Source organism: Crocuta crocuta, unplaced genomic scaffold, assembly GCF_008692635.1.
Source record: "Crocuta crocuta isolate KB4526 unplaced genomic scaffold, BGI_CrCroc_1.0 scaffold724, whole genome shotgun sequence".
In the NCBI taxonomy this organism is placed as follows: domain Eukaryota; kingdom Metazoa; phylum Chordata; class Mammalia; order Carnivora; family Hyaenidae; genus Crocuta; species Crocuta crocuta.
The window spans coordinates 165,940-181,288 of record NW_027532430.1 but is presented as its reverse complement, the minus strand read 5'-3'; the positions used below and the strand labels follow the sequence as shown (position 1 = coordinate 181,288).

At 33.3% G+C, this 15,349-nt stretch overlaps 1 long non-coding RNA gene across 1 annotated transcript in view; it reads right to left on the bottom strand.

Moving 5' to 3' along the window:
• The window catches only part of LOC144244155 (uncharacterized), a 44,902-nt gene extending 30,140 nt beyond the window's left edge, over positions 1-14,762 (bottom strand). The window contains exon 1 of the long non-coding RNA XR_013338853.1: positions 14,576-14,762. This is a non-coding gene — a long non-coding RNA (uncharacterized LOC144244155). The remainder of the gene's footprint in view (positions 1-14,575) is intronic.
• Between the last annotated feature and the right edge of the window lie 587 nt (positions 14,763-15,349).

The following is a 15,349-nucleotide window of genomic DNA, read 5'->3' as shown; positions in this document are numbered from 1 at the left end:
ATTTCTGTATCATTTGGGTAAATACCTAGTAGTGTAATTGTTGGGTCACAAAGTAGTTATATTTCTAACTTTTTGAGGAACCTCAATACTGTTCTCCAGAACGGCTGCACCAGTTTGCTTTCCCAACAGTGTAAGAGGGTTCTCCTTTATCCACATCTGTGCCAACACCTGTTGTTTCCTGTGTTAATTTTAGTCATTCATTTAGACAGTGTGAGGTGATAATCTGATTATAGTCTTGATTTGTATTTCCTTGATGATGTGTGATGTTGAGCATCTTTTCCTGTGTGTTAGACATCTGTATGTCTTCTTTGGGAAATGTCTGTTCATGTCTTCTGCACATTTCTTAACTGGATTATTTGGTTTTTGGGTGTTGAGTTTAATACATTTTTTATATATTTTGGATACTAACTCTTTATCAAATATGTCATTTGCAAATATCTTCTCTCATTACAAAGGTTTAGTTTTAATTTTGTTGATGATATCCTTTGCTGTGCAGATTTTTATCTTGATGAAGTGTCAATAGTTCATTTTTACTTTTATTTTCTTGCTTCCAGAGATGTGTCTAGTAAAAAGTTGCTAAGGCCAATGTCAAGGAGACTACTTAAAGACAGACTATTGCATGTCTTCTGCTGTAGGATTTTGAGGGTTTCCTATCTCACATTTAGGTCTTTCATCCAGTTTGAATTTATTTTTGTGTATGGTGTAAGAAAGTGGTCTAGTTTCCTTTCTTTGCAGGTTGCTGTCCAGCTTTCCCAGCACCATTTGTTGAAAGGACTATCTATTTTCCATTGGATATTCTTTCCTGCTTTGTTGAAGATGAGTTGACCATACAGTTGAGGGTCCATTTTTGGTTTCTCTATTCTGTTCCATTGATCTATGTTTCTGTTTTCATGCCAGTATCATACTGTCTTGATCACTACAGCTTTGTAATATAACTTGGAGTCCAGAATCGGGATGCCCCCAGCTTTGGTTTTCTTTTTCAAGATCGCCTTGACTACTCAGGGTCTTTTGTGGTTCCATACATATTTTAGGATTGTTTGTTCTAGCTCAGTGAAAATGTTGATGGCATTTGGTTAGGACATTAAATGTGTAGATTGCTTTGGGAAGTATTTTAACTACCTTATTCTATTCTGAACAACAGGATAGAATATTCTATCCTGCATATTTTTCCCATTGTTTTCCATAATTTTATCTTCTATATCACTTGCTCATTCCTCTGTTTCTTCCATCCTTGTAGCCATTACATCTAGTTATTTCTGAATCTCAGTAATTGTATTTTTCATTTAAGTCTGACTAGTTTTTAGGTCTTTTATCTCTGTGGTAAGAGACTCCCTGGTGTCTTCTATGCTTTACTCAAGCCTAGCAAAATTCTTATGATTGTTGCTTTAAATTCTATATTACACATATTATTTCTAATGTTTTGATATGACCCCTGGCCATGAATTCTTTTTGTTCCTTCTTTGGGGATGAAATCCTCATCTTGGCATTTGTGTGAGTCTTTTCTCTGTGTTAGGAAGGTCTGTTATGCTTCCTGCTCCTGAGATTAACTAATGGTTTTATAAAGAAGACTAACTAATGGGCCTGATACTTCCGGAAGTATCTCTGGTGTAAAAAGGACATTGACCAAGAGAAATGTTGTAAGATCACTTTGAGGAATTCCTTGTATGTTATGTCGTACACTAGGAAACAGTAATTATTCCTTTTAGATTTATACCCAATAAAAACTTAATATACATATCATACGATATGGACAGGCATATTTACCATGATATTTCATTCAAAACACTAGTACTTTCATTTTTTCATGTTTCTTTACAATCTGATTCAGGTATCTCATAGTTTTAAATATTTAAATATATTTCCATAACATAATCAATGTCTTTCAAACATGTTAAAATTCATAACCACTTATTGAAGGCACAGACAGACTTCCATGTTTAATTAAAGGCGGCTTGTTTTTCTGCATAAATATATATTTGAATTGAAATTTGGCAATTTATAGACTAAATCAAATTATCATCATAATAAAATAAGTCACATAATTGTAACCATTTTAACTGGAATTTGTTGATAAATATGCTTACCCTCCAAAAGGCAACATTACATTTCCTCACTTACAATTTTTTTCTCCTTTATTAATTTACCTGATATTGTTTGTTGTTAATCAAAATGAAAACCTCATTTGAAAATGTGCTTATGAAAAATTTATTTTTCTTTCACTTCATCATTTGTACTTAATGTATGGCTGAAATACACCTTGTGTGATTTCACTTGTTCATCTTGGAAAGAGCTAAGATTCACATAATCTTTAATAGAGCCCTGAAAGTCTCGTGATTAAATTAATATCCACTTAAATATGCCAAAATTTAAAAGTGTGGCTATCTCCTAAAAAATAAAAGTTTACATGTTGACTACAAGGAATCAACTTTAAATTTAAATGATGTGATAGAGAAAGATATAAGAAAGGCTGAAATAGCTATACTAATTTCATGGGGAAAAAACTTTAGAACAAGAAACTTATGAGCAATAAAGTGGGCATTACAAAATAAGAGAAGGGGCAATTCTCCAAGAACATGTTAGCAATCTCAAATGTGTATGTACTTAAAAAGTATCAGAACACATGAGGTAAAATCCCAAGGAGAAACAGACAAATCCACTATCAGTTTTGTAGACTAAAAACACTTTCTGTTGATAATTCATTAATCAAGCAAGCAGAAAATCAGTAAGAATATAGATGACCTGAACAGCACAATAAATTAACTGGACTTAATTGACATTTACAGAAAACTTTAACAACAACCAAATAAATGTTATTTTCCAACTCATATGAAACATTCACCACGATAGGACAAATTCCAGGCCATAAAACGTTATTCAGCAAAATAAAAATATATACAAATATACTCCAAAATTAAAATAGAAATCAATAGCAAAGATATAACTAAAAAATGCTTTGACATTAAACACCACAGATGTTTTTAAAATGCCTCATTAAAATTAAAAACAATAAAATCTTAAACTAAATGAATACAAAAATAAAAATTATCAAAATTTTACTCATAATTTGTGCAGCAAACGCAGTGTTTGGGGGAAATGTATAGCATGAATACATGTTAGAAAATAATAAAGATCTAAAATTAATATAACTAAGCATCCGCCTTAGAAAACTAGAGAAACAAGAACAAAGAAAGCTTTGAAACCAGTGGAAGTAAATCAATAAAAAATGCAGAAATCAGAGAAATTTAAAATGGGGAAAAATAGACAAAAATCAATAAAGCGAACGTTTGGACTCCTGAAAAGCTTTAAAAAAATTGATGAACCTCTAGCCAGGATAACCAAGTAAAAAGAGAGAAGACACCAATAAAAAATATCAGAAAGGAAAGACCTAGGACACTGACAGTACCAAATTCTGGCAAGGATGGGAAAATGCTAGTGGGAATACAAAATGATAAAGCCACTATGGAAGACAGTTCGGTAGTTTCTTATAAAACTAAACACCTCTTAATATATGATCCAGTTATTATGCTCCCTAATATTTACTCAAAGTGGTTGAAAATGTAGCTCTACACAAATACCTGTACATGAATATTTATAGAAATTTCATTCATAATTGCCAAAACTTGGAAGCAAAATAAACTGATACATCTAGACAATGGAATATTAGCGCTAAAAATAAATAGCTGTCATGAAAAGACATTGAGGAATCTTGAATGCATATTACTAAGTGAACAAAGAAAATTTCAGAAGCTACATACTATAATTCCAACTATATGACATTCTGGAAAAGATAACACTATAGAGACAATAAAAACATCAGTGGTTTCCAGAGTGGGAAGAGGAGATAGGCAGAGCACAGAGAACTTTCAGGGCAGTAAAAGTGCAACTAATCTTTGCATAATGCAGGGATTAGGGGCTCTAACCCCATGGCAGTTGAAAATCTACAAATAACTTTTGATTCCCTAAAAAGTTAACTATTAAAGTCAACTTAAAACTTGACCAGAAACCTTATAGAAAACATAAACAGTTAATTAGCATATATTGTATATGTTATATGTACTATATACTGTATTCTTACAACACAGTAAGCTAAAGAAAATATTAAGAAAATTATAAGGAAAAGAAAATACATTTACAGTACTGTACTATATTTGCCCACTTATATGGACCCTCACAATTAAAACTTGAGTTGTTCAAGGGTCAACTAATACTCAGTAGATTATAATGATAGATATATGTTACTGCGCATTTGTCAAATCCCAAAGAATATATACCAAGAGTGAACCCTAATGTGAATTATGGAGTCTGGGATTTTAATGTGTCCAAGTAGATTCACCTTGAATTAAAAAAATGCATCATCCTAGTAAATGATGTTAATAATGGGAGGAGGGCTGTGGGTGTAGATATACTGTGGTACATGGAAAATCTCTGCTCTAAAAAATAAAGCCTTTAAAAAATGAGCAAAAGGGAGGTTATTACTACTGCTACTATGTGCACTAAAAAGATGATCAAAAAAATACGACAAACAATGCAGTACTTACAGTTTGAGAACTTAGATTAGATGAAAATTTCCCTGAAGGACACAAACTGCTAAACTCACACAAAAATAAATAAATAATGTTAATAGCCCTATGCCTACTAAAAATATTGAAGCAATCATTAAAATTCTTTAAAAAGAAAGCACCAGATACAGATGATTTTGCTGGTAAAAGCTTCTAAACATTTGAGGAATAAATAATACCAATTCTCTACAATCTCCTGAAGCGGAAGGAACACTGCCTAACTTATATTATATAGTCAGTGATGCCCTGATTCCAAAATCAGAATATGGTATTACAAGAAATAAAAATGAAAGGCAATTATGAAATGAGCATAGATGCAGAGATCCTGAAAAGTATTAGTAAACTGATTCCATCAATGGTATATACAATTACACACCAGGATCAAATAGGATATATTCCAGGTATTTGAGGCTGCATAAGCAGTAAAATGTTCATCAATCTAATCTACAATATTAACAGGAAAAAAAAGTAAAATCATATGATCATATTAATTAAAACATAATCCAACCCTCATTTATTACATACACACTTAGAAATTTATGAATATGGAAAACTTCCTAAAATGATAGTGTTTACAAAAAACCTACAGCCATCATCATCATTACTATATAGATGAAAGAGAAGATTCTTTTCTTCTAAGATCAGGAACAAGGCAAGGAAAGGATATCTATTTCTATTAACAAGTGCTGGATTACTGGATGTCCTAGCTAGTCCTAGGAAGGAAGGAAATAAAGAAGGAAAGAAGGGAGAAAGGAAGGAAAAGAAAGAGAGGCAGGGTAGAGGGAGGGAAATAAGTCAGAGAAAGACAATGTATGGTCTCACTTATATGTGGAACAAAAACAAAAACAAAACAAAAAACAAAAACAATAAAATGCCAAAAACCAACAACCAAAAACATAGATATAGAGAACAGATTTTGCTTGTCAGAGGTGAAGGGAGAAGGTATCTATGGTCAATATACAAAAGTCAATTGTTACTACATAATGACAATGTATAACTGAAATTTAAAAATAAAAAATAAATACCAATAAAAATATACAAAAATGACTTCTAAATAAATCTATAAAAATATGGAGAGGATCTGTATGAGGAAAACAACAAAATACTAGGGCATGTGGGTGGCTCAGTCGGTTAAGCATCAGACTCTTGATTTCAACTCAGGTTGTGATCTCATGATTCATGAGATGGAGTCACATATGAGGCTCTGCCCTGCTGGCATAGAGGCTGCTTGGGATTCTCTCTCTCCCTCATTCTCTCTCTGACCCTCCCCAGCTGGCACTGTCCCTCTCTCCCAACAAATTAGCTTAAAATAAAAAAAAAAAAAAAAGCAAAGAAAACAACAAAATGCTCATAAAAGAAATCAAGAAGATCTAAAGAATGGCAAGATATTCCACAGTTATGAATTGGAAGTCTCAACATAGATGAGATATAAATTCTTCCCAACTTGATCTACAGATTTAATGAATTTACAATGAAAATCCCAAAAAGTCATTTGTAGTAATGAACAAATTTATCCTAAAAGCTAATGTATGCGATAAAAAAAAATCTCTTATGTAATTGGGAGATCCCAGATTGGCTTTCAGACAAAGAAATCCAATTGTATTAAAAATGAATGAAACAATATCAGTGAAGTGTCTGACAAAAAAAAATAGTTAACTGATATATTTCTGAAAATGAAGAATTATATATAAGAGTTAAACTCTAGTTGATAGTTATTTCCTGTGAGGGTATGCATTAGCAATCCTAAAACCACTATACATTTATATTGGGATTGAACAAATAAATAAATGGAAGCCAGATTTAGGAAGCCAGATTTTTCATGGTTGAAATGAAGATTAGACAAGCTAAGGAACAAGGCTATAATTATCCACAGAGTAATGGATCAGAGTTGAAGCCATTAGTATGAGCTCAGGTTAAGCTTAATATAGAACTAATGGTGATATGTGAAAATGGTACAGACACACATACACACATACACATATCATATGTACATGAATATAAATAGAGACTTTGAGTCACAGATTTTGAGTCTAGAGTTCCCTCTTGTCCAGCAAGAGAGTGGACACAGAGTTGAATATGTGAAAGAGCTAATTTCTGGTAGGAGACAAGAGTCCTGAGTAGGGTTCCTTGCTCTGCATTATTAGGATCAGAAGTCTTACAAATGTGATGGACATGCAGAAAGAGACAATGAAACAGTGATCATTAACTCAATTGCGTGAGAGAGAGGGGATTTCAAAGATATGTGGTGTCAGGGGTTTGGGTCAATAAAAAACAAAATACTGGTGTTCGGCAGATGGCCGTTTACATCAGGCACCAGACACCTTGTCTATCTTAATTTGCTTGTGGGAAGACAGATAGAGCATGCTACTTCATGGTAAACAAGGCACTTTTTTTTTTTTTTGCTAATTAGCTCTGGGCAATTTCACCCTGCTGTTGTGGCCTTTTTCCCTGTTTACTTGTTTACCTATTCTCGGATGCATTCATTCTGTGGAAATGGTTTCCGCTCTATGCTTTTGTTATAGCTAGGGATGCTTTTGCCCTATGGCCGCTTTCTGCTCTAAGCCTTGTTAACTTGAGCTTGATGCAAGCTCAGGGAATTCCTAAACTTATTCCCCACATAGATATATGTACATACACAGGTTACATACACATGCAATATTATTTCCTTGCTCTGTCAACAGAAAGGGACTAAAGGCAACAATACACTCATAGCAATGAACACCCAGAAACCGTTGGTTTTGAATACCATATTTCAGTAAGAATAACCAAAGCTTCTTAAAGAAATGGCTAAATCTAGATTGAGGGAGGGAATATACATGAGGATCTCAAAGCATCTTGTACTGTTAGAAAGCAAGAGAGTGCTAAAACAACGAAGTAAACAAACAAGCAATGATGGCAATATGTCAAAAAGATATAGAAGCTAACGGAAAAAATTCCCAATGACGAAAGATGGAAGAATATGAGTATAAAAATACGTTTGGGTCCATAGAAGTATAATAAATGATTGAATAAATAATAAATGGGTGAGAAGAGATAATTCTCCTATGCAGAAAATATTCACATAATTTATGTAGATATACTGCCCTCAGAAAGGAACATGATCTCACAACGTAACTACCCACTCCTTGAGTATCCTTCAGTGATGATGGCCTCATATAATGATTATTTTTAGAGAACATATGGAAAGGGGAGAACAATGAATTGCTTTACAGTGGAGAAACCTGACAACTAATACCTCAGTCAAATGATCAAGGTCAGCCTTTATATGATATGATAAGAATGGCATCTTACCTTTGCAGTCTTCTTCCTTCAAACCTATAACCCTAACCTAATCATTAAAAAAAAAAATCAGACAAATCCTAATTAAGAGACATTCTATAAAATACCCAATTGGTACTCCTCAAAATGCTCAAGATCCTCAAAGCAAGGAAATCTTGAAAACTGTCTTGACCAAGGGGTATCTAAGGAGACATGATAACTATAAGTAATATAGTGTCCTGAATAGGATTCTGGAACAGAGAAAGGAAATCAAGTATATGTCAGGAAATCTAAATAAAGTCTGGACATTAGTTAATAATATATTAATATTGGTTCATTAATTGTAACAAATGGAACATAATAAGATGATAATAATAAGGGCACCTGAGTGCATGGTACACGGGAATTCTTTGTACTATCTTCACATTTATACTATCTTTGCAACTTTTCTGTACATCTAAAGCTACTCCACAATAAAAAATATATTAATAAAAATAATGTGAATTGAGAAAATAATCAGTGACTACTTTTTTTTTTTTTTACCTTTTATTTAGTTTCGTTTGTTTTAGCTGGGGACTTAGAAACACATTGGAAATGTATGTATTTTCCCCTTGTCCATCAAAAATAGGACACCCAAAGATGTTTGTTCTGAAGTTTGGGCTCCATTAGAAAAGATAAGTATTTATCAGGTTTTTCTGTTTCAGGCAAGTTCCTTATTATAAGGAACATTAAATAGTGCTCTTGAAAATGGGACAGATTTGCCTATATCTAATTTAAAACAAAGCAAAACAAAAATGAAATGAAAAACGTAAGTAAAATAGAAACTGTATATGGCAGTAAGTTTTTAGACTTTGAAGTCACAGTTTATTCACATTTCAACTTTAGAACCTGTATAACACTGGTTAAGTTTGTAAACTGTAAATATTAGTCTCTTTATCTGTAAAATGTAGATAATAATCATACCTTTCTAATAGTCCTTAATGACAAAAACTATGGAAAGTGCTTGGCCAATAAAATATGCTTAATAAATGTTAGTCAATATTACATTATTATTATTACCTCTCTTTTCTCAGCCTCTTGGCCTCTTCTAATTTTTAACCACTATTAAAAATATATTACACATTTGGGATGCCTTGGTGGTTCAGTCAGTTGAGCATCTGACTTTGGCTCAGGGCATGATCTCATGGTTTATGGGTCTGAGCCCTGCGTAGGCCTCTGTGCTGACATTTCAGAGCCTAGAGCCTGCTTTGGATTCTGTCTCCCTCTCTATCTGACACTGCCCTGCTCTCTCACTCCTCTCTCTCTCTCTCTCTCAAAAATAAAGAATAAAAAAATATATAGTACACATTCTATCAATGATGTTTTTATTAATTTTATGTATTTAACCAGATTTTTGTGTGAATACATTTATACAAACATATGTATATACAAACACTATTTTTTATTTGACTATTTGACATCATGCCTTCCTATATTTGCTTAAGTATATGACTAAAAACCTTTGTCTACATTTTCATGTTGCATATTCATGATATGGATCATCTATAATTTATTGAGCATTTGTCTTCAAATGGACACATAGATTGTCTCCATTTTTAATCTTTCAAATGATGGTATTTCACAGCAGCACTAATAACAATAAATGCATAAGATTTCCATAGTGCTTAATAGGTGACTAACCAAGTATTAATAGATGTTTCTTTTAACTTTATTTTAATGTCATAACCAATATCTGAGATTCTTATATACCCCTGAGCCTACTTTATAAATATTTTATTTTTGAGAGAGAGAGAGAGAGAGAGAGACATAGAAATGAATGAGAGAGAGAGAAAGAGAGAGCATGAGCCGGGTAGTGGCAGAGAGAGAGGGAGACATAGAATCCTAAGCAGGCTCCAGGCTCCATGCTGTCAGCACAGAGCCTGACGCTCAGCTCAAACTCACTGTGAGATCATGACCTGAGCCATAGTCGGACGCCCAAACGACTGAGTCACCCAGCTGCCCCTCAGATATATTAATATACAGTTATTTGTATTGTCACCATTTTTTTCTTTACTGATATGATTATTTTGTTTTCAAGACTGGTATTATAAATTATTTCAGAGATACAAAAAGGAATAAAGATCAACATAATACATGTTCATAGGCATCTGTCCCAGCTTAAGGCAGACATATGGCCAATACCGTTGGCACTTCTTGTGAACCCTTCCTGTTTTTATTCCCCTCCTTAACCCAGATCAAAGTAACTCCTAGAGTTAACTTTCTGTTTGTCATTCTTTTTCATGCCTTTATAGCTTTATGAAGATATATGTACCTATAAACTACATGGAGTATTGTCTTACCAGTTTTTAAGCCATATATAGATATATCATGATGCCTGTTTTTCAAATGTCTTTTTATTGCTTCATATTTTGTTTGTAAACTTTATTTATGTGCAAATCAATAGTTCCAGTTTTTTTTTCATTTTAATAGCAGTAGGACATTTTGGGTACATGAACAGAGCACAATTCATTTATTCATTCTCCTCTTGATCAACTTTCAGATTAATTCCAGGATTTTACAATTGAGAATAATACTATGAATGTTTTCATATATACCTCCATGTGAATTTGTGACACATTTTATTTTAATACATATATGGGAGGAGAATTCTTGAATCATGAGGTAAGCACACATCCTGAGCAGACTAAATGAGGGATATAGTAAGCAGAGTTGAGTGCAGATATTAGAACCACATTCTCTCATATCAAATTGACACTTACTCAGTGTTGACTCATGGGACTCATTTTCCTCACCTATAGAGATACTAAAACCTGCCTCATGGGATTCCCATGGTCATTAAAGGAGCTAATACATATAAAGCACCTAATATTGCAGCTGGCATAGAAAATTATATTGATAATGATTATTATTATCACTATTATTATTATTTTGTTTTTTATTAATATAAGCAATAAGAGATGATATCACAGTAGTAATGAGAAGTCAGTTCAAGTCCAAGTAGTTCATAGATAAGACTTTTCTCTTTTCTATGAGAATAGGTTAAAAGCAAGAAAAAGGAATAAAGAAATACAGTAAAGATGCCACTGGGAATTTTCAGGAGAAAGAATATGATAGTTTGAAACATGTAATGGAGAAGTAATTGAAACATGTAATGGTAAGAAGCGGTTAAACTCTGGATATATTTTGAAAGTACAAAACCCAGAATTTGCTGATTGTAGATAAGAGGAAAGTTAGGGAAGATTTTAAAGTGAGTATCCTAAATAGATGGAAGACTAGAGTTAGCATAATTTAAGGTAATGTATGAGTAGGGTTAGGGATAATCTGAGGAGCTCTGTTCTGGATACATTAAGAATTCAAGCGGAAGAATCAAGAAGACAGCTGAATATTAGCAATTCACCATTGCTGGCCCAGCCCACATGTAATCTACATCAATTTAGATACATAGATTAAAAGAAAACTGGCTATTAGAACATTTAAATTGATGAAGCACTAGGGTGCCTGGGTGGCTCAGTTGATTGAGCGTCTGACTTCAGCTCAGGTCATGATCTCACAGTTCATGAGTTTGAGCCCTCAATCAGGCTTTGTGCTGACAGTTCAAGCCTGGAGCCTGATTCAGGTTCTGTGTCTCCCTTTCTCTCTGCCCCTAACTTGTTCATGTTCTCTCTCTCTCTCTCTCTGTCAAAAACAAATAAACATTAAATAATAATAAAATAAATTGATGAAACACTAAAGATAGCTGGCTCTTAAACTTATAGCCAGGATACCCACATTATACACTGGGGTAATAAAGAGGAACTAGAAAGGAGATTGAGAAGGCAACCAGAATAAAGGAAACCTGAGACAGTGTGGCATCCTGGACGTTAAGTGAGGAAAAGGTTTTTCAGTAAGAAAAATGACCACCAATGCTAGATGTTGTTCACAGGTCAAGTAAGAAGTGCGAGAATGGACCAGCAGATCTATCAACAGGGAAGTTACTGGTGAAAAAAGGATAGCTTCTGTGGAGTGGTGAGGATGGATACCTGACCTATGTGGGTGTAAAGAAATATTGATGTTGGAGGCAGTGAGGAGAAAACATTCTTTCCAAGAGTTTTTGTCTGAAGTAATAAACTGTTTGATAATATTTCTAGGATTTGTTATTATTGTTCTAACTTGTTTTTTTAGTGTCAGACGGTCTTTTTAAGGACAGGCTTTCTGTCTCAATGTCAAAAACAAAAGCCACTAATATTGATTATATAGGGTTTGCCTTTGATCTTAATACCACTTAATAACTATTTACTTTTTCTTTTCAGGAATTATGCAGTCAGAGGATCTGACTATCCTGCTTTTATCCTTCATTTATTTTTAGTGTATATTTTCTCTGGATTTTTAAAATTATTTCTTTTCTTTACTATTTTGAAACCATTTTCCTAATTCATTTTCAATAATGTTCTTCCCTTAAATGAATCCAAACGTGCCTATTTTTTCTTAGTAAAGTTAACAATAGCCCAGAAACTTTAAAATTTAGTAATCTCATTTCTTAATATGATTTATTTAAAATGGTTGAATATCAACTTCTTTATTAAGTCAATAATTGTCTTAAAGGTAAACATTTTACATTTCCAAGAGAGAATTTTTTAATATTTGGAAAAGGGTGAATTTCTCTTTTTGTCTCTATCCTTCTCTTTCTTTCCTTTCCCCCTTCCTTCCTTCCTTGCACAGGGAGATATTATTAAAATATAGATTACTCAGCTTCTCCCCCAGCTTCTGATTCAGCATATATGGAGTAAGGATGGACAATCTGCATTTCTGGTAAGTTCCTAAGATATTCTAATTGTGCTATTAATTATACTTTGATAAGTACAGTGCAAAAGATTATCATCTGTAAAATTCTTATTTTTGTAATTTATTGTCTATTGATTATACTCATTAATTTTAATAAATATTTTTTAAATTTTTTTTAAAATTTATTTCTAGGAGAGAGAGAGAGAGACAGCGTGAGTAGGGGAGGGTCAGAGAGAGAGGGAGACACAGACTCTGAAACAGGCTCCAGGCTCTGAGCTGGCAGTCAGCACAGAGCCCGATGCGGGCCTCGAACCCACGAACCGCAAGATCATGACCTAAGCGAAAGTCGGATGCTTAACCGACTAAGCCACCCAGGCACCCCAATAAATATTTTTAATCTAATATGTAAGTTTGGTTATCCATTTTTATAAATGTAAATATACACCCATGAAATATCCATATCATAAAATCATATGTACATTTTCTATTTGAACAAATTATTAATTTTTACCAAAATTTTCATAACCTTTTAAATATTTTTGCTTTTCATGAGCTTTTCCTGAGAGAGGTGATGAAAACTTTTTTCTTACCAATATTGTTTTTGTCAATTTCACATGCCATTTTCTATTATTGTAATTTATTTCAAAGTTAATTTCATAGGTTGATAAAGTCTGATGTTTGCTGAATAGATTAAAATTTTCTCAAAATAAAATATATATTTGTTCTTTTCAATATTTCACCTTGCCATTTGCAATAACATGGATAGACCTAAGGGCATTATGCTAAGTTAAATTAGTCAGACACAGAAAGACAAATACTATATAATTTCTACTTATCTGTGGAATCTAAAAAAATAAAACAAATGAACAAATATTCAAATACCAGAAACAGAATTCTAAATAGAGAATAAACCAGTACTTTTAGTTTGAATAAAAAATAAGGTGAGGTGGGTAGGGAATTGGCAAAATAGGGGATTAAAAGCTATAAACTTTCACTTATAAAATAAATAAGTCACATAAATGAAAAGTACAGCAAAGGGAATATAGTCAATAATATTGTAATGATGTCCTATGGTGAGAGATGGTAACTACACTTATTGTGGTAAGCACAGCATAACGTATAGAGTTGTCAAATCACTGTGTTGTAGACTTAAAACTAAATTAACACTGTGTGTCAACTATGCTCTGGTATTTTTAAAGCATGCTATGTTTAAGTATAATCAATGTGTGGTGACAAGTCAGGCTTGTGGAGATTTAGATTCCATTTTCATTTAAAATATTTAACAATGGATACAGAAACAGAAAGATTTCATCTTGGCTTCTACTGCCCGATATTCATGCTTATGCACCTGCCCTTTTTTTTTTTTTAAATTTATGCTTGGTACATATTTTTCTCATTCTGTATTCTCTCTGGGTCGTTTTGTTTGTTTTATATTTCTTATACATGTAAGGAATCATGAGATCATGACCTGAGACAAAATCAAAAGTCAGACGCTCAACTGACTGGGCTACCCAGGTGCCCCTCCTGTGCTTTATTTGTTTTATGTTTCCAAATTATTCTACTTTTCTTAGGATTTTGAGTTTGGAACTACTTCTAGTGTTGACTCTTTCCATACATATTCATAATCCAGTGTGAGCACATAACCAGAGCACATAACCCATACTACTTATAAAAATTAATAACAGTAGTTACTATTTTATTTTGTCTTGATATTGTGGCCATATATATGCATACAGCGCATGAAGTCTACTAATTATAAACATAGAGCACAATTACTCCACTCCATTTTACATATGTACATACTGTGAGATAAATATATATATTTTCAGAACTCCCGGTGTTTTCCTACATGCTACTTGCCTTACATACCCTATTGAAGAAAACACTATTATGACAACAGAGATTATTTTTATCTATTCCTGAACTGAATACAAACTGAGTAAATATATATTTTGTATCTAGTTTCTTTCACTCAACAAAATGTCTGTATGATTTACCCATGTGGCAGCTGTCCATTCTCTTTCATTGTGTGCAGCATTGTCGCACATACCCACAAGTTTTAATCCATTCCTCTACTGGCAGATTTAGAGGAGGATCTCCATGTTGCTGGGATCCCAATCACTGAGAAGGAAATGTTGCCTAAGTGGTTCTGGTATCTCTGAGTGGATATTATGTTGCAGTCAGAGTGAAAAACAATTTTGGGGTGACAAGGTGGGGAACTGGAAGCTCAAAGAAAATTGCCAGCCAGGTCTTTCTGACATCACAGTGTCTATTCAGAATCTCACAATGGAAGATTTTATGAGGTAGTGAGCTGGCAAAGTAACTGTCATTTTAGAGCACCAGCTTCAACATCATAAAGCATAGAGTAGTAGGTTGGGTTTCAGGTTGAAACAGAAGATTTTAATACCAACACTGATGTCAGTGCCTGCTTCTCGCCATTGGTGGGGAGAGATAAGATGTAGAGCTGAATAAGCTTGCTTCCTTATCTTATGGTGACTGTAAGCTATCTATCTATTGACGTATCTAATATTTGAGAGAGAGAGAGAGAGAGAGAGGCAAATAGAGGAGAAGAGAAGAGGAAGAAAGAGTTAAAATCTTAAGCAGGGTCCACGCTCCTCTGAGGCAACTCAGGTGCCTCTATAAGCATTTAAATGTTTCTTAATATCTTGTTTATCAGTGCAACTGCCTCAGAGAACAGCATATCATCCTTCTATCTCTTTTTATTCTTCCTCTATGAAGTGTGAAAAAATTATGTCAAACTTTGCTCTTCC